At 47.4% G+C, this 22,059-nt stretch overlaps 1 long non-coding RNA gene across 1 annotated transcript in view; it reads left to right on the forward strand.

The window, feature by feature from the left end:
• Positions 1-435: 435 nt before the first annotated feature.
• Positions 436-22,059, forward strand: part of LOC135977691 (uncharacterized) — a 123,289-nt gene continuing 101,665 nt past the window's right edge. The window contains exons 1-3 of the long non-coding RNA XR_010595114.1: positions 436-518; positions 4,753-4,877; positions 6,425-6,548. This is a non-coding gene — a long non-coding RNA (uncharacterized LOC135977691). The remainder of the gene's footprint in view (positions 519-4,752; positions 4,878-6,424; positions 6,549-22,059) is intronic.

A 22,059-nucleotide genomic window follows, 5' to 3' on the forward strand; every position in this document is an offset into this window, starting at 1 on the left:
TGGACTCCACTGACACTAGATGCTGCCATCGTGTGGATTATCATTGGTGTCTGGGATGACTTGGGGCAAGATCTCAACCTCCCCTCAACCCACTTCACTTCTGGCAGAATCCCTCCTGCCCCCCCGCTAGAGCCGCCTCGATGCCCAACCTGGTTGGGGGTGCAGAAGAGGGTTCTGATAACTTGAGGTTTGGTTTGGAGGTAGAACAGCTGTCAAGGGTACTGAGGGGGAGGTAGCAGGAGCTCACCCTACAAGGTGGTGGGTTGGCACTGGAGGTTACTAGAAAGGACAAGAAGACTCCATTCTGGGGTTCAGGAGGTGAATTCATCCCTCAGTGGTGGGCAGGTAGTCAGTTTAAATACTGCTGGTTCCAGGTGCCCTTAATTCCCACTGATTCCTCGGGGCGTTTGAGTCTCTGACAGGTTCTCGTTCCCTTGCAGGAGGAGGACGTCACGGCCAAAGTGATGCACCCGCATCATTCGCCACTTGCGCCAGGTGCCTGAGACACTGCCAGCCAGGTTACCTGAGCTTCTTAACCCTTTACAGGGAAAAGGATTTTGGAGTCTCTGGCCAGGAGGATTTTATAGTACTGTACACAGGACAGCTGTTACCCTTCCCTTTATAGTTATGACAACCTCAAACCTTCAAAGTGTCAGGCCAGCAGCAGGACATTAGCACTTGAGGGTTTGGTTGGGTGTGGCAGTGACATCACAAAGGCCTTTTGCAGGATGTCAGCTTATTGGTAAAATGTGTTAGGGAGGTGGTGACCTCAGAGAGAGATGCTGATATCAGCCAGGCAGGACAGGGGCCCAGGGCCAGGGAAACCTCAGAGACCCCTGTGGCTTTGCTTCAGGAAGTCTCCTTCTCGAGGTCTCTCTTTGAGGACTGAGAGAGTATTAGGGTTCACATATGTGAATGCGAGGAGGAACCTCTTTCGAGTTGTTTCCTTTCCTTTTACTGATTTTACTAGAAAACAGACGTCCCTGTTGAGAAAGTAAGTGCCTCGGAGAGGTTTGTAACCTGTTCAGTCTGATCCACCTGGTGCCAGCTGAATTCTAGGCATGGAAAACAGTAGTTTAAGATGGCAGAATTTTATTTCATCCCTTGGATTTTGTGCCGTAGAATCACTGGGGACATTAGGATTTGTCCTTTTTGTTTTACCTTTTCCTCCATCCCTCCTTCCTTTCTCTTCATCTCTTACTTCTTTTCTCCTTTCTCCTGTTCCTCAAAAACTGTGGGGTTGAAATAGTGTTTGGACTCCACTGACACTAGATGCTGCCATCCTGTGGCTTAGCATTAGTGTCTGGGATGACTTGGGGCAAGATCTCAACTTCCCCTCAACCCACTTCACTGCTGCCAGAATCCCTCCTGCCCCCCCTGCTAGAGCCGCCTCCCTGGCCAACCTGGGTGGGGGTGGAGAACAGTGTTTTTTTCATACATTCATAGATTCTAGGACTGGAAGGGACCTCGAGAGGTCATCGAGTCCAGTCCCCTGCCCGCATGGCAGGACCAAATACCATCTAGACCATCCCTGATAGACATTTATCTAACCTACTCTTAAATATCTCAAGAGATGGAGATTCCACAACCTCCCTCGGCAATTTATTCCAGTGTTTAACCACCCTGACAGTTAGGAACTTTTTCCTAATGTCCAACCTAGACCTCCCTTGCTGCAGTTTAAACCCTTTGCTTCTGGTTCTATCCTTAGAGGCTAAGGTGAACAAGTTTTCTCCCACCTCCTTATGACACCCTTTTAAATACCTGAAAAATGCTATCATGTCTCCTCTCAGTCTTCTCTTTTCCAAACTAAACAAAGCCAATTCTTTCAGCCTTCCTTCATAGGTCATGTTCTCAAGACCTTTAATCATTCTTGTTGCTCTTCTCTGGACCCTTTCCAATTTCTCCACATCTTTTTTAAAATGCGGTGCCCAGAACTGGACACAATACTCCAGCTGAGGCCTAACCAGAGCAGAGTAGAGCGGAAGAATGACTTCTCGTGTCTTGCTCACAACACACCTGTTAATACATCCCAGAATCAGGTTTGCTTTTTTTGCAACAGCATCACACTGTTGACTCATATTTAGCTTGTGGTCCACTATAACCCCTAGATCCCTTTCTGCCGTACTCCTTCCTAGACAGTCTCTTCCCATTCTGTATGTGTGAAACTGATTGTTCCTTCCTAAGTGGAGCACTTTGCATTTGTCTTTGTTAAACTTCATCCTGTTTAACTCAGACCATTTCTCCAATTTGTCCAGACCATTTTGAATTATCTGTCACCCTGTCCTCCAAAGCAGTTGCAATCCCTCCCAGTTTGGTATCATCCGCAAACTTAATAAGCGTACTTTCTATGCCAATATCTAAGTCGTTGATGAAGATATTGAACAGCGCCGGTCCCAAAACAGACCCCTGCGATACCCCACTCGTTATGGCTTTCCAGCAGGATTGGGAACTATTAATAACAACTCTCTGAGTACGGTTATCCAGCCAGTTATGCACCCACCTTATAGTAGCCCCATCTAAATTGTATTTGCCTAGTTTATCAATAAGAATATCATGCGAGACCGTATCAAATGCCTTACTAAAGTCTAGGTATACCACATCCACAGCCTCACCCTTATCCACAAGGCTCGTTATCCTATCAAAGAAAGCTATCAGATTGGTTTGACATGATTTGTTCTTCACAAATCCATGCTGGCTGTTCCCTATCACCTTACCACCTTCCAAGTGTTTGCAGATGATTTCCTTAATTACTTGCTCCATTATCTTCCCTGGCACAGAAGTTAAACTCACTGGGGTCTGTAGTTTCCTGGGTTGTTTTTATTTCCCTTTTTATAGATGGGCACTATATTTGCCCTTTTCCAGTCTTCTGGAATCTCTCCCGTCTCCCATGATTTTCCAAAGATAATAGCTAGAGGCTCAGATACCTCCTCTATTAGCTCCTTGAGTATTCTAGGATGCATTTCATCAGGCCCGGGTGACTTGCAGGCATCTAACTTTTCTAAGTGATTTTTAACTTGTTCTTTTTTTATTTTATCTGCTAAACCTACCCCCTTCCCATTAGCATTCACTATGTTAGGCATTCCTTCAGACTTCTCGGTGAAGACCGAAACAAAGAAGTCATTAAGCATCTCCGCCATTTCCAAGTTTCCTGTTACTGTTTCTCCCTCTTCACTAAGCAGTGGGCCTACCCTGTCTTTGGTCTTCCTCTTGCTTCTAATGTATTGATAAAAAGTCTTCTTGTTTCCCTTTATTCCCGTAGCTAGTTTGAGCTCATTTTGTGCCTTTGCCTTTCTAATCTTGCCCCTGCATTCCTGTGTTGTTTGCCTATATTCATCCTTTGTAATCTGTCCCAGTTTCCATTCTTTATATGACTCCTTTTTATTTTTTAGATCATGCAAGATCTCATGGTTAAGCCAAGGTAGTCTTTTGCCACATTTTCTATCTTTCCTAACCAGCGGAATAGCTTGCTTTTGGGCCCTTAATAGTGTCCCTTTGAAAAACTGCCAACTCTCCTCAGTTGTTTTTCCCCTCAGTCTTGATTCCCATGGGACCTTACCTATCAGCTCTCTGAGCTTACCAAAATCTGCCTTCCTGAAATCCATTGTCTCTATTTTGCTGTTCTCCCTTCTACCCTTCCTTAGAATTGCAAACTCTATGATTTCATGATCACTTTCACCCAGGCTGCCTTCTACTTTCAAATTCTCAACGAGTTCCTCCCTATTTGTTAAAATCAAGTCTAGAACAGCTTCCCCCCTAGTAGCTTTTTCAACCTTCTGAAATAAAAAGTTGTCTCCAATGCAGTCCAGGAATTTGTTGGATAGTCTGTGCCCCGCTGTGTTATTTTCCCAACATATAGCCGGATAGTTGAAGTCCCCCATCACCACCAAATCTTGGGCTTTGGATGATTTTGTTAGTTGCTTAAAAAAAGCCTCATCCACCTCTTCCACCTGGTTAGGTGGCCTGTAGTAGACTCCTAGCATGACATCTCCCTTGTTTTTTACCCCTTTTAGCCTAACCCAGAGACTCTCAACACTTCCGTCTCCTATGTCCATCTCTACCTCAGTCCAAGTGTGTACATTTTTAATATACAAGGCAACACCTCCTCCCTTTTCCCCCTGTCTATCCTTCCTGAGCAAGCTGTACCCATCCACACCAACATTCCAATCATGTGTATTATCCCACCAACTTTCAGTAATGCCAACAATGTCATAGTTGTATTTATTTATTAGCACTTCCAGTTCTTCCTGCTTATTCCCCATACTTCTCGCATTTCTATATAGACATCTAAGATACTGGTTTGATCTTTCCTCCCAGTTTTGTCCTGACCCTCCTTTCCCTCTGACAATATAGCCCACACTCCCTCTCGTTTTTGACCCATCTCCCCGGTCTCCATGTTCCCCACTTACCTGTGGGCTTTGCTCACCTGTCCCCGTCGAACCTAGTTTAAAGCCCTCCTCACTAGGTTAGCCAGTCTGTGTCCAAAGGTACTAATAACTTGAGCTGTGGTTTGGAGGTGGAACAGCTGTCAAGGGCACTGAGGGGGAGATAGCAGGAGCTCATCCTTGAAGGAGGGGGGTGGCACTGGAGGTTACTAGAAAGGACAAGAAGACTCCATTCTGGGGTTCAGGAGGTGAATTTATCCCTCAGTGGTGGGCAGCTGATGGGTGGAAGTAGTGCTGGTTCCAGGTGCCCTTAATTCCCGCTGATTCCTCGGGGCGTTTGAGTCTCTGACAGGTTCTCGTTCCCTTGCAGCAGGAGGACGTCACGGCCAAAAGTGATGCAGCAGCTCCGCATCGTCGGGCACTTGCGCCAGATTCCTGAGACACTGCAGGGGCTGTGCCTCTGAGGCCATCAGCAACTCCCACTCCCTGCTGCAGGTACTGCTCTGGCTCACTGTAAATGGGGAGCTAGTGGAAGGGGAAATGGAGCCCCCTGGCACTCACTAAAAGGGAAAGTGGTGGATTCTCCATCTCTTGATGTCATTGAAGGAAGACTAGATGCCTTTCTGGAATGTGTGTGCCCAAAAAGTAACTATTGTACTATACAGCAAGCCTATGGTATGCAAGGGGTTAGATGAGATGCTCTAAAGGTCTCTTCTGGCCATAAAGTCCCCTAATTTTGGAAACACTGAGTGTAGCATTGGGAGCAGCCTCTGATGTTTTACCGTCTAGCCGGCTTGCTTCCTAGAATGAACAGGCATTGAGTGGGGTGATCCACAGAGAGTAGCTGAAACCTTCAAAGTGTCAGGCCAGCAGCAGGACATTAGCACTTAAGGGTTTGATTGGTGGCAGTGATATCACAAAGGTCTTTTGCAGGACCTCAGCATATTGGTCAAAGGTGTTAGGGAGGTGGTAACCTCAGAGAGAGATGCTGCCATCAGCGAGGCAGTACAGGGGCGCATGGCCAGGGAAACCTCAGAGACCCCTGTGGCTTTGCTTCAGCAAGTCTCCTTCTCGAGGTTTCTCTTGAGGACTGAGAGAGTATTAGGATTCACGTATTTGAGTGAGAGCAGGAGCCTCTTTCGAGTTGTCTCCTTTCCTTTTACTGATTTTACTAGAAAACAGACATCCCTGTTTAGAAAGTAAGAGCCTCCAAGAGGTTTTGGCAGCTGCTCAGTCTGATCCATCTGTTGCCAGCTGAATTCTAGGCATGGAAAACACTAGTTCAAGGTGGCAGAATTTTAATCCCTCCCTGTAATTTTGTCTGGTAGAATCACTGGGGACATTAGGGTTTGTCCTTTTCGTTTTACCTTTTCCTCCATCCCTCCTTCCTTTCTCTTTATCTCTTACTTCTTTTGTCCTTTCTCTTGTTCCCCTCCCACCACCAGGAGTGGTATATGTGTGTGTGTGTGTGTGTGTGTGTGTGTGTGTGTGTGTGTGTGTGTGTGTGTGTGTGTGTGTGTGTGTGTGTGTGTGTTGCTGGGGGTGCTCTTCACCTCCCCTTGTTGGGAGTTGATCCAAAACTGTATGGTTGAAATAGTGCTTGGACTCCACTGACACTAGATGCTGCCATCCTGTGGTTTAGCATTAGTGTCTGGGATGACTTGGGGCAAGATCTCAACCTCCCCGCAACCCACTTCACTGCTGCCAGAATCCCACCTGCCCCCCCTGCTAGAGCCGCCTCCCTGCCCAACCTGGGTGGGGGTGGAGAAGAGGGTTCTGATAACTTGAGCTGTGGCTTGGAGGTGGAACAGCTGTCAAGGGCACTGAGGGGGAGGTAGCAGGAGCTCACCCTACAAGGACGGAGGTTGGCACTGGAGATTACTAGAAAGGAGAAGACGACTCCATTCTGGGGTTCAGGAGGTGAATTCATCCCTCAGTGGTGGGCAGGTGCTGGGTGTAAATACTGCTGGTTCCAGGTGTCCTTAATTGCCCCTGATTCCTCGGGGCATTTGAGTCTCTGACAGGTTCTCGTTCCCTTGCAGGAGGAGGACGTCACGGCCAAAGGGATGCACCAGCTCCGCATCATCCGGCACTTACACCATGTGCCTGAGACACTGCAGGGGCTGTTCCTCTGAGGCCTTCAGCAACTCCCGCTCCCTGCTGCAGGTACTACTCTGTCTCCCTGTAAATGGCGAGCTAGTGGAAGGGGAAATGGAGCCCCCTGGCACTCACTAAAAGGGAAAGTGGTGGGTTCTCCATCTCTTGATGTCATTGAATGAAGACTAGATGCCTTTCTGGAATGTGTGTGCCCAAAAAGTAACTATTGTACTATACAGGAGGCCTATGATATGCAGGGGCTTAGATGAGATGCTCTAAAGGTCTCTTGTGGCCATAAAGTCTACAAATTTTGGAAACACTGAGTGTAGTATTGGGAGCAGCCTGTGATGTTTTACTGTCTAGCCGGCTTGCTTCCTAGAATGAAGACGCATTGAGTGGGGTGATCCACAGAGAGTACCTGTGTCAAGGCTGTATCCCCACTTTGAAGTTTAGGATACAAATGTAGGGGCCTGCATGAAAACCTCTAAGCTTAACCACCATCCCAAGGCTAATTTCCTCCCCTGGGTAGCCTTGAGAAACCTTTCAGCAATTCCCTGGTGAATACAGATCCAAACCCCTTGGATCTTAAAACAAGGAGAAATAAACCATCCCCCCTCCTTCCTCCCACCAACTTCTGGTGAATACAGATCCAACCCCCTTGGATCTAAAAGAAGGAGAAATTAACCATTCCCCTCCTTCCTCCCACCAACTCCTGGTGAATCAAGATCCAAACTCCTTGGATCTTAAAACAAGGAAAAATCAATCAGGTTCTAAAAAATAAGGCTTTTAATTAAAGAAAAAGGTAAAAATCATCTCTGTAAAATCAGTATGGAAATTAACCTTACAGGGTAATCAAACTTAAAGAGCTCAGAGGACTCCCCTCTAGTCTTAGGTTCAAAGTACAGCAAACAAAGATAAACACTCTAGTAAAAGGTACATTTACAAGTTGAGAAAACAAAGGAAAACTAACACGCCTTGTTTGAAATAGGAGAGACTTGTTTAGAAAGATGTGGAGAACCTGGATTGATGTCTGGTCCCTCTCAGTCCCGAGGGCGAACACCCACACAAACAAAGAACACAAACAAAAGCCTTCCCCTCCCCAAGATTTGAAAGTATCTTGTCCCCTTATTGGTCCTTTAGGTCAGATACCAGCCAGGTTACCTGAGCTTCTTAACCCTTTAGAGGGAAAAGGATTTTGGAGTCTCTGGCCAGGAGGATTTTATAGTACTGTACACAGGACAGCTGTTACCCTTCCCTTTATAGTTATGACAACCTCAAACCTTCAAAGTGTCAGGCCAGCAACAGGACATTAGCACTTCAGGGTTTGGTTGGGTGTGGCAGTGACATCACAAAGGCCTTTTGCAGGATGTCAGCTTATTGGTCAAAGGTGTTAGGGAGGTGGTGACCTCAGAGAGAGATGCTGACATCAGCCTGGCAGGACAGGAGCACAGGGCCAGGGAAACCTCAGAGACCCGGTGGCTTTGCTTCAGCAAGTCTCCTTCTCGGGGTCTCTCTTTGAGGACTGAGAGAGTATTAGGGTTCACGTACGTGAGTGCGTGCAGGAGCCTCTTTCGAGTTTTCTCCTTTCCTTGTACTGATTTTACTAGAAAACAGACGTCCCTGTTTAGAAGGTAAGAGCCTCCAAGAGGTTTTGGCAGCTGCTCAGTCTGATCCACGTGGTGCCAGCTGAATTCTAGGCATGGAAAACAGTAGTTTAAGATGGCAGAATTTTATTCCATCCCTTGGATTTTGTGCCATAGAATCACTGGGGACATTAGGGTTTGTCCTTTTTGTTTTACCTTTTCCTCCATCCCTCCTTCCTTTCTCTTCATCTCTTACTTCTTTTGTCCTTTCTCCTGTTCCCCTCCCACCACCAGGAGTGGTGTGTGTGTGTGTGTGTGTGTGTGTGTGTGTGTTGCTAGGGGTGCTCATCACCTCTCCTTGTGGGAAGTTCATCGAAAACTGTGGGGTTGAAATAGTGTTTGGACTCCACTGACACTAGATGCTGCCATCCTGTGGCTTAGCATTAGTGTCTGGGATGACTTGGGTCAAGATCTCAACTTCCCCGCAACCCACTTCACTGCTGCCAGAATCCCTCCTGCCCCCCCTGCTAGAGCCGCCTCCCTGGCCAACCTGGGTGGGGGTGGAGAACAGTGTTTTTTTCATACGTTCATAGATTCTAGGACTGGAAGGGACCTCGAGAGGTCATCGAGTCCAGTCCCCTGCCCGCATGGCAGGACCATGTAACGGACTTATTAGATAAGGGAAATGCGGTGGACCTAATATACCTGGATTTCAGTAAAGCGTTTGATCCTGTACCCCATGAGGAATTATTGGTTAAACTGGAAAACATGGGGATCGATATGAAAATCCAGAGGTGGATAAAGAATTGGTTAATGGGGAGAATGCAGCGGGTCGTATTAAAGGGTGAACTGTCGGGTTGGAGGGAGGTTACTAGTGGAGTGCCTCAAGGTTCGGTTTTGGGACCCATTTTATTTAATCTATTTATAACTGACCTCGGAACCGATTGCAAGAGTGGGCTGATAAAGTTTGCGGATGATACGAAGGTGGGAGGAGTTGCAAATTCGGAGGAGGATAGGGATATTCTGCAGGGAGACTTGAATGAGCTTGTGAATTGGAGTGTCAGAAATAAGATGAAATTTAATAGTGAAAAGTGTAAGGTGATGCACTTGGGGATGACTAATAACAATTTTAGTTACAAGATGGGGACGCATTGGTTAGAAGTAACGGAAGAGGAGAAGGACCTAGGGGTCCTTGTAGACCGCAGGATGACTATGAGTCGACAATGTGACGTGGCTGTGAAAAAAGCCAATGCGGTCTTGGGATGTATTAGGCGAGGTATATCTAGTAGGGATAAGGAGGTCCTGCTTCCGTTGTATACGGCACTGGTGAGACCTCATTTGGAGTACTGTGTGTAGTTCTGGTCTCCCATGTTTAAAAAAGATGAACTCAAATTGGAACGGGTGCAGAGAAGGGCGACTAGGATGATCAGAGGAATGGAAAACCTGTCGTATGAAAAGAGATTAGAGGAGCTCGGGTTGTTTAGTCTGACAAAACGAAGGCTGAGGGGGGATATGATTGCTATCTTTAAATATATCAGAGGGATAAATACAAGGGAGGGAGAGGAATTATTTCAGCTGAGTACTAATGTGGACACGAGAACCAATGGATATAAATTGGCCGTGGGGAAGTTCAGGCTTGAAATCAGACGAAGGTTTCTGACCGTCAGAGGGGTGAAATATTGGAACGGCCTTCCGAGGGAAACGGTGGGGGCAACGGACCTGTCTGGTTTTAAGATTAAGTTGGATAAGTTTATGGAGGGAATGGTTTAATGGTAAAACATAGTAGCCGAGGAAAACCAAGCAATGGTACGTAAATAGCATAATGGCAAACAAGGGTCAGGCTAGAGACTCTTGCCTACATGCTCGGGGTATTACTGATCGCCATATTTGGGGTCGGGAAGGAATTTTCCTCCAGGGTAGATTGGCTGAGCCTCTGGAGGTTTTTCGCCTTCCTCCGCAGCATGGGGCAGGGATCACTAGCAGGAGGGTCCCTGCCGATTGAAGTCACTAAAACACAGGATTGGGGACTTCAACGGCACAGTCCAGGGAAGGGTCTTGTGGCCTGCAGCATGCAGGGGGTCAGACCAGATGATCATAATGGTCCCTTCTGACCTTAAAGTCTATGAGTCTATAAGACCAAATACCATCCCTGATAGACATTTATCTAACCTCCTCTTAAATATCTCAAGAGATGGAGATTCCACAACCTCCCTCGGCAATTTATTCCAGTGTTTAACCACCCTGACAGTTAGGAACTTTTTCCTAATGTCCAACCTAGACCTCCCTTGCTGCACTTTAAACCCATTGCTTCTGGTTCTATCCTTAGAGGCTAAGGTGAACAAGTTTTCTCCCTCCTCCTTATGACACCCTTTTAAATACCTGAAAACTGCTATCATGTCTCCTCTCAGTCTTCTCTTTTCCAAACTAAACAAAGCCAATTCTTTCAGCCTTCCTTCATAGGTCATGTTCTCAAGACCTTTAATCATTCTTGTTGCTCTTCTCTGGACCCTTTCCAATTTCTCCACATCTTTTTTAAAATGCGGTGCCCAGAACTGGACACAATACTCCAGCTGAGGCCTAACCAGAGCAGAGTAGAGCGGAAGAATGACTTCTCGTGTCTTGCTCACAACACACCTGTTAATACATCCCAGAATCAGGTTTGCTTTTTTTGCAACAGCATCACACTGTTGACTCATATTTAGCTTGTGGTCCACTATAACCCCTAGATCCCTTTCTGCCGTACTCCTTCCTAGACAGTCTCTTCCCATTCTGTATGTGTGAAACTGATTGTTCCTTCCTAAGTGGAGCACTTTGCATTTGTCTTTGTTAAACTTCATCCTGTTTAACTCAGACCATTTCTCCAATTTGTCCAGATCATTTTGAATTATGACCCTGTCCTCCAAAGCAGTTGCAATCCCTCCCAGTTTGGTATCATCCGCAAACTTAATAAGCGTACTTTCTATGCCAATATCTAAGTCGTTGATGAAGATATTGAACAGCGCCGGTCCCAAAACAGACCCCTGCGATACCCCACTCGTTATGGCTTTCCAGCAGGATTGGGAACTATTAATAACAACTCTCTGAGTACGGTTATCCAGCCAGTTATGCACCCACCTTATAGTAGCCCCATCTAAATTGTATTTGCCTAGTTTATCAATAAGAATATAAAAAAAGCCTCATCCACCTCTTCCACCTGATTAGGTGGCCTGTAGTAGACTCCTAGCATGACATCTCCCTTGTTTTTTACCCCTTTTAGCCTAACCCAGAGACTCTCAACACTTCCGTCTCCTATGTCCATCTCTACCTCAGTCCAAGTGTGTACATTTTTAATATACAAGGCAACACCTCCTCCCTTTTCCCCCTGTCTATCCTTCCTGAGCAAGCTGTACCCATCCACACCAACATTCCAATCATGTGTATTATCCCACCAAGTTTCAGTGATGCCAACAATGTCATAGTTGTATTTATTTATTAGCACTTCCAGTTCTTCCTGCTTATTTCCCATACTTCTCGCATTTGTATATAGGCATCTAAGACCCTGGTTTGATCTTTCCTCCCAGTTTTGTCCTGACCCTCCTTTCTCTCTGACAATATAGCCCACACTCCCTCTCGTTTTTGACCCATCTCCCCGGTCTCCATGTTCCCCACTTACCTGTGGGCTTTGCTCACCTGTCCCCGTCGAACCTAGTTTAAAGCCCTCCTCACTAGGTTAGCCAGTCTGTGTCCAAAGGTACTAATAACTTGAGCTGTGGTTTGGAGGTGGAACAGCTGTCAAGGGCACTGAGGGGGAGATAGCAGGAGCTCACCCTACAAGGAGGGGGGTTGGCACTGGAGGTTACTAGAAAGGAGAAGAAGACTCCATTCTGGGGTTCAGGAGGTGAATTTATCCCTCAGTGGTCGGCAGGTGCTGGGTGGAAATACTGCTGGTTCCAGGTGCCCTTAATTCCTCCTGATTCCTCGGGGCGTTTGAGTCTCTGACAGGTTCTCGTTCCCTTGCAGCAGGAGGACGTCACGGCCAAAAGTGATGCACCAGCTCCGCATCATCCGGCACTTGCGCCAGATTCCTGAGACACTGCAGGGGCTGTGCCTCTGAGGCCATCAGCAACTCCCGCTCCCTGCTGCAGGTACTGCTCTGGCTCACTGTAAATGGGGAGGTAGTGGAAGGGGAAATGGAGCCCCCTGGCACTCACTAAAAGGGAAAGTGGTGGATTCTCCAACTCTTGATGTCATTGATTGAAGACTAGATGCCTTTCTGGAACGTGTGTGCCCAAAAAGTAACTATTGTACTATACTGGAAGCCTAAGATATGGAGGGGGTTAGATGAGATGCTGTAAAGGTCTCTTCTGGCCAGAAAGTCTCCTACTTTTGGAAACACTGCGTGTAGTATTGGGAGCAGCCTCTGATGTTTTACTGTCTAGCCGGCTTGCTTCCTAGAATGAAGACGCATTGAGTGGGGTGATCCACACAGAGTAGCTCAAACCTTCAAAGTGTCAGGCCAGCAGCAGGACATTAGCACTTCCGGGGATGGGTGGGTGTGGCAGTAACATCACAAAGGCCTTTTCAGGACCTCAGCCTATTGGTCAAAGGTGTTAGGGAGGTGGTGACCTCAGAGAGAGATGCTCACATCAGCCAGGCAAAACAGGGGCGCAGGGCCAGGGAAACCTCAGAGACCCCTGTGGCTTTGCTTCAGCAAGTCTCCTTCTCGAGCTCTCTTTGAGGACTGAGAGAGTATTAGGGTTCACATATGTGAGTGTGAGCAGGAGCCTCTTTCGAGTTTTCTCCTTTCCTTTTACCCATTTTACTAGAAAACAGAAGTCCCTGTTGAGAAAGTAAGTGCCTCGGAGAGGTTTGTAACCTGTTCAGTCTGATCCACCTGGTGCCATCTGAATTCTAGGCATGGAAAACACTAGTTTAAGGTGGCAGAATTTTATTCCCTCCCTGGGATTTTGTCCCGTAGAATCACTGGGGATATTAGGAAAACAACAAGGAGTCTGGTGGCACCTTAAAGACTAACAGATTTATTTGGGCATAAGCTTTCGTGAGTAAAAACCTCACTTCTTCGGATGCATAGAGTGAAAGTTACAGATGCAGGCATTATATACTGACACATGGAGAGCAGGGAGTTACTTCACAAGTGGAGAACCAGTGTTGACAGGGCCAATTCAAAAATCAGGGTGGATGTAGTCCACTCCAAATAATAGATGAGGAGGTGTCAATTCCAGGAGAGGAAAAGCTGTTTCTGTAGTGAGCCAGCCACTCCCAGTCCCTATTCAAGCCCAGATTAATGGTGTTGAATTTGCAAATGAATTTTAGTTCTGCTGTTTCTCTTTGAAGTCTGTTTCTGAAGTTTTTTTGTTCAATGATAGTGACTTTTAAATCTGTAATAGAATGACCAGGGAGATTGAAGTGTTCACATACTGGCTTATGTATGTTACCATTCCTGATGTCCGACATGGGGACACTAGGGTTTGTCCTTTTCATTTTACCTTTTCCTCCATCCCTCCTTCCTTTCTCTTCATCTCTTACTTCTTTTGTCCTTTCTCTTGTTCCCCTCCCACCTACAGGAGTGGTGTGTGTGTTGCTGGGGGTGCTCTTCACCTCCCCTTGTGTGAAATTGATCCAAAACTGTCGGGTTCAAATAGTGCTTGGACTCCACTGACACTAGATGCTGCCATCCTGTAGCTTGGCATTAGTGTCTGGGATAACTTGGGGCAAGATCTCAACTTCCCCGCAACCCACTTCACTGCTGGCAGAATCCCTCCTTCCCCCCCTGCTAGGGCCGCCTCCCTGCGCAACCTGGGTTGGGGTGGAGAAGAGGGTTCTGATAAGTTGAGCTGTGGTTTGGAGGTAGAACAGCTGTCAAGGGCACTGAGAGGGAGGTAGCAGGAGCTCACCCTACAAGGTGGTGGGTTGGCACTGGAGGTTACTAGAAAGGACAAGAAGACTCCATTCTGGGGTTCAGGAGGTGAATTCATCCCTCAGTGGTGGGCAGGTAGTCAGTTTAAATACTGCTGGTTCCAGGTGCCCTTAATTCCCCCTGATTCCTCGGGGCGTTTCAGTCTCTGACAGGTTTTCGTTCCTTTGCAGGAGGAGGACGTCACGGCCAAAGTTATGCACCCGCATCATCCGCCACTTGCGCCAGGTGCCTGAGACACTGCAGGGGCTGCGCCTCTGAGGCCTTCAGCAACTCCCACTCCCTGCTGCAGGTACTGCTCTGTCTCCCTGTAAATGGCGAGCTAGTGGAAGGGGAAATGGAGCCCCCTGGCACTCACTAAAAGGGAAAGTGGTGGATTCTCCATCTCTTGATGTCATTGAATGAAGACTAGATGCCTTTCTGGAATGTGTGCGCCCAAAAAGTAACTATTGTACTATACAGGAGGCCTATGATATGCAGGGGCTTAGATGAGATGCTGTAAAGGTCTCTTGTGGCCATAAAGTCTACTAATTTTGGAAACACTGAGTGTAGTATTGGGAGCAGCGTCTGATGTTTTACTGTCTAGCTGGCTTGCTTCCTAGAATGAAGACGCATTGAGTGGGGTGATCCACAGAGAGTACCTGTGTCAAGGCTGTATCCCCACTTTGAAGTTTAGGGTACAAATGTAGGGGCCTGCATGAAAACTTCTAAGCTTAACCACCATCCCAAGGCTAATTTCCTCCCCTGGGTAGCCTTGAGAAACCTTTCACCAATTCCCTGGTGAATACAGATCCAACCCCCTTGGATCTTAAAACAAGGAGAAATTAACCATCCCCCCTCCTTCCTCCCACCAACTTCTGGTGAATCAAGATCCAAACTCCTTGGATCTTAAAACAAGGAAAAATCAATCAGGTTCTTATAAATAAGGCTTTTAATTAAAGAAAAAGGTAAAAATCATCTCTGTAAAATCAGTATGGAAATTAACCTTACAGGGTAATCAAACTTAAAGAGCTCAGAGGACTCCCCTCTAGTCTTAGGTTCAAAGTACAGCAAACAAAGATAAACACTCTAGTAAAAGGTACATTTACAAGTTGAGAAAACAAAGGAAAACTAACACGCCTTGTTTGAAATAGGAGAGACTTGTTTAGAAAGATGTGGAGAACCTGGATTGATGTCTGGTCCCTCTCAGTCCCGAGGGCGAACACCCACACAAACAAAGAACACAAACAAAAGCCTTCCCCTCCCCAAGATTTGAAAGTATCTTGTCCCCTTATTGGTCCTTTAGGTCAGATGCCAGCCAGGTTACCTGAGCTTCTTAACCCTTTAGAGGGAAAAGGATTTTGGAGTCTCTGGCCAGGAGGATTTTATAGTACTGTACACAGGACAGCTGTTACCCTTCCCTTTATAGTTATGACAACCTCAAAGCTTCAAAGTGTCAGGCCAGCAGCAGGACATTAGCACTTCAGGGTTTGGTTGGGTGTGGCAGTGACATCACAAAGGCCTTTTGCAGGATGTCAGCTTATTGGTCAAATGTGTTAGGGAGGTGGTGACCTCCGAGAGAGATGCTGACATCAGCCTGGCAGGACAGGAGCACAGGGCCAGGGAAACCTCAGAGACCCTGTGGCTTTGCTTCAGCAAGTCTCCTTCTCGGGGTCTTTCTTTGAGGACTGAGAGAGTATTAGGGTTCATGTACGTGAGTGCGTGCAGGAGCCTCTTTCGAGTTTTCTCCTTTCCTTTTACTGATTTTACTAGAAAACAGACGTCCCTGTTTAGAAGGTAAGAGCCTCCAAGAGGTTTTGGCAGCTGCTCAGTCTGATCCACGTGGTGCCAGCTGAATTCTAGGCATGGAAAACAGTAGTTTAAGATGGCAGAATTTTATTCCATCCCTTGGATTTTGTGCCGTAGAATCACTGGGGACATTAGGGTTTGTCCTTTTTGTTTTACCTTTTCCTCCATCCCTCCTTCCTTTCTCTTCATCTCTTACTTCTTTTGTCCTTTCTCCTGTTCCTCGAAAACTGTGGGGTTGAAATAGTGTTTGGACTCCACTAACACTAGATGCTGCCATCCTGTGGCTTAGCATTAGTGTCTGGGATGACTTGGGTCAAGATCTCAACTTCCCCGCAACCCACTTCACTGCTGCCAGAATCCCTCCTGCCCCCCCTGCTAGAGCCGCCTCCCTGGCCAACCTGGGTGGGGGTGGAGAACAGTGTTTTTTTCATACATTCATAGATTATCGGACTGGAAGGGACCTCGAGAGGTCATCGAGTCCAGTCCCCTGCCCGCATGGCAGGACCAAATACCATCTAGACCATCCCTGATAGACATTTATCTAACCTACTCTTAAATATCTCAAGAGATGGAGATTCCACAACCTCCCTCGGCAATTTATTCCAGTGTTTAACCACCCTGACAGTTAGGAACTTTTTCCTAATGTCCAACCTAGACCTCCCTTGCTGCACTTTAAACCCATTGCTTCTGGTTCTATCCTTAGAGGCTAAGGTGAACAAGTTTTCTCCCTCCTCCTTATGACACCCTTTTAAATACCTGAAAACTGCTATCATGTCTCCTCTCAGTCTTCTCTTTTCCAAACTAAACAAAGCCAATTCTTTCAGCCTTCCTTCATAGGTCATGTTCTCAAGACCTTTAATCATTCTTGTTGCTCTTCTCTGGACCCTTTCCAATTTCTCCACATCTTTTTTAAAATGCGGTGCCCAGAACTGGACACAATACTCCAGCTGAGGCCTAACCAGAGCAGAGTAGAGCGGAAGAATGACTTCTTGTGTCTTGCTCACAACACACCTGTTAATACATCCCAGAATCAGGTTTGCTTTTTTTGCAACAGCATCACACTGTTGACTCATATTTAGCTTGTGGTCCACTATAACCCCTAGATCCCTTTCTGCCGTACTCCTTCCTAGACAGTCTCTTCCCATTCTGTATGTGTGAAACTGATTGTTCCTTCCTAAGTGGAGCACTTTGCATTTGTCTTTGTTAAACTTCATCCTGTTTAACTCAGACCATTTCTCCAATTTGTCCAGATCATTTTGAATTATGACCCTGTCCTCCAAAGCAGTTGCAATCCCTCCCAGTTTGGTATCATCCGCAAACTTAATAAGCGTACTTTCTATGCCAATATCTAAGTCGTTGATGAAGATATTGAACAGCGCCGGTCCCAAAACAGACCCCTGCGATACCCCACTCGTTATGGCTTTCCAGCAGGATTGGGAACTATTAATAACAACTCTCTGAGTACAGTTATCCAGCCAGTTATGCACCCACCTTATAGTAGCCCCATCTAAATTGTATTTGCCTAGTTTATCAATAAGAATATCATGCGAGACCGTATCAAATGCCTTACTAAAGTCTAGGTATACCACATCCACAGCCTCACCCTTATCCACAAGGCTCGTTATCCTATCAAAGAAAGCTATCAGATTGGTTTGACATGATTTGTTCTTCACAAATCCATGCTGGCTGTTCCCTATCACCTTACCACCTTCCAAGTGTTTGCAGATGATTTCCTTAATTACTTGCTCTAAGATACTGGTTTGATCTTTCCTCCCAGTTTTGTCCTGACCCTCCTTTCCCTCTGACAATATAGCCCACACTCCCTCTCGTTTTTGACCCATCTCCCCGGTCTCCATGTTCCCCACTTACCTGTGGGCTTTGCTCACCTGTCCCCGTCGAACCTAGTTTAAAGCCCTCCTCACTAGGTTAGCCAGTCTGTGTCCAAAGGTACTAATAACTTGAGCTGTGGTTTGGAGGTGGAACAGCTGTCAAGGGCACTGAGGGGGAGATAGCAGGAGCTCATCCTTCAAGGAGGGGGGTTGGCACTGGAGGTTACTAGAAAGGACAAGAAGACTCCATTCTGGGGTTCAGGAGGTGAATTTATCCCTCAGTGGTGGGCAGGTGATGGGTGGAAGTAGTGCTGGTTCCAGGTGCCCTTAATTCCCGCTGATTCCTCGGGGCGTTTGAGTCTCTGACAGGTTCTCCTTCCCTTGCAGCAGGAGGACGTCACGGCCAAAAGTGATACACCAGCTCCGCATCATCCGGCACTTGCGCCAGATTCCTGAGACACTGCAGGGGCTGTGCCTCTGAGGCCATCAGCAACTCCCGCTCCCTGCTGCAGGTACTGCTCTGGCTCACTGTAAATGGGGAGCTAGTGAAAGGGGAAATGGAGCCCCCTGGCACTCACTAAAAGGGAAAGTGGTGGATTCTCCATCTCTTGATGTCATTGAAGGAAGACTAGATGCCTTTCTGCAATGTGTGTGCCCAAAAAGTAACTATTGTACTATACAGCAAGCCTATGGTATGCAAGGGGTTAGATGAGATGCTCTAAAGGTCTCTTCTGGCCATAAAGTCCCCTAATTTTGGAAACACTGAGTGTAGCATTGGGAGCAGCCTCTGATGTTTTACCGTCTAGCCGGCTTGCTTCCTAGAATGAACAGGCATTGAGTGGGGTGATCCACAGAGAGTAGCTGAAACCTTCAAAGTGTCAGCCCAGCAACAGGACATTAGCACTTCCGGGGAAGGGTGGGTGTGGCAGTGTTATCACAAAGGCCTTTTGCAGGACGTCAGCCTATTGGTCAAAGGTGTTAGGGAGGTGGTGACCTCCGAGAGAGATGCTGACATCAGCCTGGCAGGACAGGAGCACAGGGCCAGGGAAACCTCAGAGACCCCTGTAGCTTTGCTTCAGCAAGTCTCCTTCTCGAGGTCTCTCTTTGAGGACTGAGAGAGTGTTAGGGTTGACGTATGTGAGTGTGAGCAGGAGCCTCTTTCGAGTTTTCTCCTTTCCTTTTGACGGATTTTACTAGAAAACAGACGTCCCTATTTAGAAGGTAAGAGCCTCCAAGAGGTTTTGGAACCTGCTCAGTCTGATCCATCTGGTGCCAGCTGAATTCTAGGCATGGAAAACAGTAGTTTAAGATGGCAGAATTTTATTCCCTCCCTGGGATTTTGTCCCGTAGAACCACTGGGGACCATTAGGGTTTGTCCTTTTCGTTTTACCTTTTCCTCCATCCCTCCTTCCTTTCTCTTCATCTCTTACTTCTTTTGTCCTTTCTCCTGTTCCCCTTTCACCACCAGGAGTGGTGTGTGTGTGTGTGTGTTTGTGTGTGTGTTGCTGGGGGTGCTCTTCACCTCCCCTTGTGGGGAGTTCATCCAAAACTGTATGGTTGAAATAGTGCTTGGACTCCACTGACACTAGATGCTGCCATCCTGTGGCTTAGCATTAGTGTCTGGGATGACTTGGGGCAAGATCTCAACCTCCCCTCAACCCACTTCACTTCTGGCAGAATCCCTCCTGCCCCCCCGCTAGAGCCGCCTCGATGCCCAACCTGGTTGGGGGTGCAGAAGAGGGTTCTGATAACTTGAGGTTTGGTTTGGAGGTGGAACAGCTGTGAAGAACACTGAGGGGGAGGTAGCAGGAGCTAATCCTACAAGGAGGGGGGTTGGCACTGGAGGATACTAGAAAGGACAAGAAGACTCCATTCTGGGGTTCAGGAGGTGAATTCATCCCTCAGTGGTGGGCAGGTAGTCAGTCTAAATACTGCTGGTTCCAGGTGCCCTTAATTCCCCCTGATTCCTCGGGGCGTTTGAGTCTCTGACAGGTTCTCGTTCCCTTGCAGGAGGAGGACGTCACGGCCAAAGTGATGCACCCGCATCATCCGCCACTTGCGCCAGGTGCCTGAGACACTGCAGGGGCTGCGCCTCTGAGGCCTTCAGCAACTCCCGCTCCCTGCTGCAGGTACTGCTCTGTCTCCCTTCAAAGTGTCAGGCCAGTAGCAGGACATTAGCACCTTAGGGTTTGGTTCGGTGTGGCAGTGATATCACAAAGGCCTTATCCTGGACCTCAGCCTATGGGTCAAAGGTGTTAGGGAGGTGGTTACCTGAGAGAGAGATGCTGACATCAGCCAGGCAGGACAGGAGCGCAGGACCAGGGAAACCTCAGAGACCCCTTTGGCTTTGCTTTAGCAAGTCTCCTTCTCGAGGTCTCCCTTTTTAGGACTCAGAGAGTATTAGGGTTCAAGTATGTGAGTGCGAGGAGGAACCTCTTTCGAGTTTCTCCTTTTATTGATTTTACTAGAAAACAGACGTGCCTGTTGAGAAGGTAAGAACCTTGGAGAGGTTTTTAACCTGCTCAGTCTGCAGTCTGATCCATCTGTTGCCAGCTGAATTCTAGGCATGGAAAACACTAGTTCAAGGTGGCAGAATTTTATAGCCCACCTGGGATTTTGTGCCGTAGAATCACTGGGGACATTAGGGTTTGTCCTTTTCATTTTACCTTTTCCTCCATCCCTCCTTGCTTTCTCTTGTTCCCCTCCCACCACCAGGAGTGGTGTGTGTGTTTGTGTGTGTTGCTGGTGGTGCTCTTCACCTCCCCTTGTGGGAAGTTGACACTGCAAGGGCTGTGCCTCTGTGGACATCAGCAACTCCCACTCCCTGCTGCAGGTACTGCTCTGGCTCACTGTAAATGGGGTGCTAATGGAAGGGGAAATGGAACCCCCTGGCACTCACTAAAAGGGAAAGTGGTGGATTCTCCATCTCTTGATGTCATTGAATGAAGACTAGATGCCTTTCTGGAATGTGTGTGCCCAAAGAGTAACTATTGTACTATACAGGAAGCCTATGATATGCAGGGGCTTAGATTAGATGCTCTAAAGGTCTCTTCTGACCATAAAGTCTACTAATTTTGGAAACACTGAGTGTAGCATTGGGAGCAGCCTCTGATGTTTTACTGTCTAGCCCGCTTGCTTCCTAGAATGAGGATGCATTGAGTGGGGTGATCCACAGAGAGTAGCTCAAACCTTCATAGTGTCAGGCCAGCAGCAGGACACTAGCACTTAAGGGTTTGATTGGTGGCAGTGATATCACAAAGGTCTTTTGCAGGACCTCAGCATATTGGTCAAAGGTGTTAGGGAGGTGGTAACCTCAGAGAGAGATGCTGCCATCAGCGAGGCAGGACAGGGGCGCATGGCCAGGGAAACCTCAGAGACCCCTGTGGCTTTGCTTCAGCAAGTCTCCTTCTCGAGGTTTCTCTTGAGGACTGAGAGAGTATTAGGGCTGACGTATGTGAGTGCGAGCAGGAGCCTCTTTCGAGATTTCTCCTTTCTATTTACTGATTTTACTAGAAAACAGACGTCCCTGTTAAGAAGTTAAGAGCCTCGGAGAGGTTTGTAACCTTTTCAGTCTGATCCACCTGGTGCCAGCTGAATTCTAGGCATGGAAAACACTAGCTCAAGGTGGCAGAATTTTATTCCCTCCCTGGGATTTTGTCCCGTGGAATCACTGGGGACATTAGGTTTTGTCCTTTTCGTTTTACCTTTTCCTCCATCCCTCCTTCCTTTCTCTTCATCACTTACTTCTTTTGTCCTTTCTCCTGTTCCCCTCCCACCACCAGGAGTGTGTGTGTGTGTGTGTGTGTGTGTTGTTGGCGGTGCTCTTCACCTCCCCTTGTGGAAAGTTGATCGAATACTGTGAGGTTGAAATAGTGCTTGGACTCCACTGACACTAGATGCTCCCATCATGTGGCTTAACATTACTGTCTGCGATGACTTGGGGCAAGGTCTCAACCTCCCCGCAACGCACTTTTCTGCTTTCAGAATCCCTGCTGCCCCCCCAGCTAGATCCGCCTCCCTGCCCAACCTGGGTGGGGGTGGAGAAGAGGGTTCTGATAACTTGAGCTGTGGTTTGGAGGTGGAACAGCTGTCAAGGGCACTGAGCTGGAGGTAGCAGGAGCTCATCCTACAAGGAGTGGGGTTGACACTGGAGGTTACTAGAAAGGACAAGAAGACTCCATTCTGGGGTTGAGGAGGTGAATTGCTCAAAGGTGTTAGGGAGGTGGTGACCTCAGAGAGAGATGCTGACATGAGCCAGGCATGACAGGAGCACAGGGCCAGGGAAACCTCAGAGACCCCTGTGGTTTTGCTTTAGCAAGTCTCCTTCTCGAGGTCTCTCTTTGAGGACTGACAGAGTATTAGGGTTCACGTATGTGAGTGGGAGCAGGAGCCTCTTTCGAGTTTTCTCCTTTCCTTTTACTGATTTTACTAGAAATTAGTTAGAAGCAACAAAGCACATTTGGGGA

Source organism: Chrysemys picta, unplaced genomic scaffold, assembly GCF_011386835.1.
Source record: "Chrysemys picta bellii isolate R12L10 unplaced genomic scaffold, ASM1138683v2 scaf11, whole genome shotgun sequence".
In the NCBI taxonomy this organism is placed as follows: Eukaryota; Metazoa; Chordata; order Testudines; family Emydidae; genus Chrysemys; species Chrysemys picta.